This window comes from Rhodamnia argentea, chromosome 3, assembly GCF_020921035.1.
Source record: "Rhodamnia argentea isolate NSW1041297 chromosome 3, ASM2092103v1, whole genome shotgun sequence".
NCBI classification, from domain to species: domain Eukaryota; kingdom Viridiplantae; phylum Streptophyta; class Magnoliopsida; order Myrtales; family Myrtaceae; genus Rhodamnia; species Rhodamnia argentea.
Window position 1 is genome coordinate 19,388,035 of NC_063152.1, and position 4,030 is coordinate 19,392,064.

Here is a 4,030-nt window from a genome sequence, read left to right on the forward strand (position 1 = left end):
TAGGGCACTTGAGTTAACGTAGAGTTCAATTATTTTAAGCATCGCTCGAAGAAGTTCGAGCAAAATTGTTTCTCTCTCTTTTTTGCGGGGTTCTTGACTTGTAAACCCATAGCAGATAACGAAGAAATTCATTTCAACGGCCTTGACTTGACTAGAGTCCCCTTTGTAAACCTTTGACCTAGCCCTCATTACGGTCCTAATCAAGACCTCCAGATCGGCTCAATCGTATCAATTGCGAGATTACTCGGATCCTTATCAAATGCGATGATGGAAAGATTGAGTGATTTCTTTTGAATCCTGCAAACAGGATAAATAGCTTTTCTTGAGAGTGTGAGAAAGCCCTTTCGGACTGAAGTCCCCCCATTCGGCTCACATTCGAGGTATTCATAATGTGAGAACCTCCCTAGACGGAATTGGCAATGCAAACTTGATAGAATGGTTATGCATGAACCATAGTATGAGTGATTGCATTATACATATGTTATTTCTAATCATTGCGAGCTCGGTAGAATAGTCTTGCATGAACTCATTGTTGAATATGTTTGCGCATGTTACCTCCGACATTCTATGATAGGTAATACATTCCCGATGTTCGATTTCCCTCCCAAGGTCTCGAAATTCATCTAAGGATTATTGAATGAACAAGTTCTGCTGGCAAATGCCTACCATGTACGATACGAGCAATCTATTTCGTTCCTTGATTAATCGTTCGGAGAACCCGGGTAAGTTTTCCGAACCCCTTTTCAAATTAGCAACTCTTCTGATGATAGTTGTTATGATTCAATTCGGGCAATATGCCCATTTCTTACTTATCGATTCTATTCGGTGGTGCTCCTATCAAATATTGTTCAATTTAGGCAATATGCCTCTCCTGTCAGGTCGTGTAGACATATGCACTAGCGATCTTGACATCTTATCAAACCATAACGACGTAGCTCTTATGATTTCGGTCTCGGATCACGAAAACATATACACTGGTGATCTTGACCTTTAGTCGGCTCATAATGACATAGCTCTTATGATTCTTGGCTCCTTTATCAAATCATGAAGACATAAGCACCCATGATTTTGATCCAAACCAAATCATAACGACGTAGCTCTTATGATTTTGGTTCCCCTTTGTCGAATCATGAAAACATATGCACTGGCGATTTCAACATTTAATCAACTCACAACGACGTAGCTCTTGTGAACTTGATCCCACTTCTTTCGACTCACAACGACGTAGCTCTTGTGATCTCGAAGGACATACATATCTTCCGTTGTCTCGCATTGGGAGAAGTCTTTGATAACAAATAGGCTAAATACCTGTCGCGACCCTCCTCCGGTCGGTCCCGGCGGGGGCGAGGGTTAACGAGCCGATCCCTCTTTTACCATATTATATTTTTTTTGGGATCGCGGGTCTCTCCCAAGACCCATTACTCGAATCGCGATGTCGGGTAAAATTTATCAAATATCGAAATTGACCTTGTGTGGTCGGGTGGCATGTGCAATGTGTACATGCAATTTTGGAGTCGCCACCGATCGATTTATTGGAAGGTACGATCGGAAAACCTTACCGAGCGGTCGGGAGAAACCGTTCGGTTCCGCGAAAACCAGAGATTTTGGGTCCGGGGACTTGGTTACGCCAAATTTCATATTTGACGCCCTTTCGGTTACCGATGTCGATTGTTTTTCTAACCTAAGATTTCATGCGGATGTAATATCGGGTGAGGTAGGCCCTAACAATTCTAAGTTTTCACGCAGATGGGAATTTTCTATCCTAATCAATCACAATCGGAAAAATTAATGCGCAATCAAAATCAATACAATCGATCAAATCAATCAAACAAGGTTCGATATGTCTAAAATGGCCCTATCGGCCCATACAAAAATCAAATTTGGGTGTCGGGGTAATTTGGGTAAAAATTTGGGGCGAATGGCCCAAAAGGGTAGAATGGTCATTTTTTGGGGTTTGGGACCCGAAAATCACAAAATTTCGATTTGGCCAGTTGAATGTGACCATTTCTCATTTTTTGTGATTTTCTTGAATTTTTCTAATTTTTTCTATTTTTTTGGAATTTTTATTTATTTTTCAAAAATATTGGGAATTTTCCGGATCGAAATTAATCGACCCTCGAAGTCTTAAAAATTTTCGATCCAGACTTTATGAGTCCCGAATCGATCTACAGATTTTTAGAAATTTTTTATGAAAATCTGGGAATTTTTATGAATTTTCTAAGTATTTTTACATTTTTTTTTGGATTTTTGGAAATTTCTTTTTATTTTTTTATTATTTTTTATTAAAGAACCAGACCGGGTCAAACCGGTCAACGACCGGTCAACCCGGTCCGACCGCTCGCGGACCCGCTCTACGTACAAACGACACCGTATACGTATTTATCCTATTTTTTTTGAATTTTCTAAAATCATTTTCCTAATATCCGAATATACTAAAATGAACGGACGGCTGAGATCAATCTCCAGAATTAATCTCGACCGCCGATCCTCGCCTAAAATGAAACGACGTCGCCTCGGCCTATCGAACGGACGGCCGGGATTTAAACTTAAATCTAATCCCGACCGTCAACCTACCTAAGCTAAAACGACACCGTATCTAATAATGGAACGGACGGCCACGATCTAACCTAGATTGAATCTGAGCCGCTCGTTCCCTACACGCTCTAAACGACGCCGAATCGGTTAAATGGACGGACGGCCACGATCTAACCTAGACTCAATTTGGACCGTCCATCCATACTAATGCTAAAACGACGACGCTTAACCTAAGCAAAAACGGCACCGTTTCTGAATTTTCTAATAAGCGAATATATATAAAACGATCCAACGGCTGAGAATCAAATTCATCGATTTATCTCGGCCGTTGGATCAGATCTGAGTCGGCTCGCTCGCGCCAACGGCCGAGCCGACTCGGATCCGAGCTGGCCCTATCACGCGACGACACCTCAGAACGTTGACCATTTGACTTGCCGGCTCGGCTCGTCGTCTTCAACCTCTCGACGACACTAATGGACGGCTGAAAAACCTCCGGCGAGATCCAACGGTGAGATCTCGCCGGAAGGACACCAAACCACCGCGGATCGACTCACCTAACCATCTAGATCAACATATCTCAAAATTGAAGCATTTCACCAAACCAATTGCGAGAATCAAAGCATATACGATCGCGGCATCACGGATCTCAATCAAGCAACACAGATCATAACTATCGAATCAAAGCTTCAGGCACACTCAAGATGAGTTCAAGACACTTACCTCGAGTCCCGATTGGACTCGCGATGGCTAGGAAGGTCTGGCCGGTGTTCGGCCGGACCGAACAAGGTTGGAGGTCCGACTCACGTGATTCAAGGGAAATCAATGCAAAAATGAAGTACGATCGTGATTAGTGATGTTCAAAAAGTAAAACGCCTACGTTAATTTCACTAATCGTGCACGAACAGGAAGGATGCCATGATCGCACGGAGAGATTATCGCGAAGTGGACTCACCGTTTTAAGAGGTTTCAGGCTGATTGAGCTGCGCCGATCAACTCCTCCTAGCTCGGGTGAGCTTCCGGTGACAACCCGCCGTCGCGATTTGGCTCGAATCGTGCGGGATCAAGAGTTGAAGCTTCCGCCCGAAGCTTCGTCAATGGAGGTATGCGAGAGCTTCTCTCTCTTTCTAACTCTCTCTCTCTCTATTCTGTTTGGTCCGGTGAGCACGAATGAACCTCCCTCGATCGAGAACCTTCCTCGGGCTTTTATACTCGTTTTCAAAAATTCGCGCGCGTCGGAGCTTGAGTCGGCGATGCAGTCACGTGCCAATCACGGGATTTTTTTGGTCGCCCGAGGTCGGACGGCGATGACTATCACGTTGGACTACGTTTGGTTCTCCGTCAATCGCGAATTAGGCTTGAACTTATGCATTCTGCGAATGGTTGACTTTCTGTGTGCGCCGAGCCTTTGACCGGCGATTTCGCCGTGCTCCGGCGACGGTTGGCCGTGTCACCGGTCTCAATCGACGGGTTCGTGCACGAGGAACAAAAGCCCTAC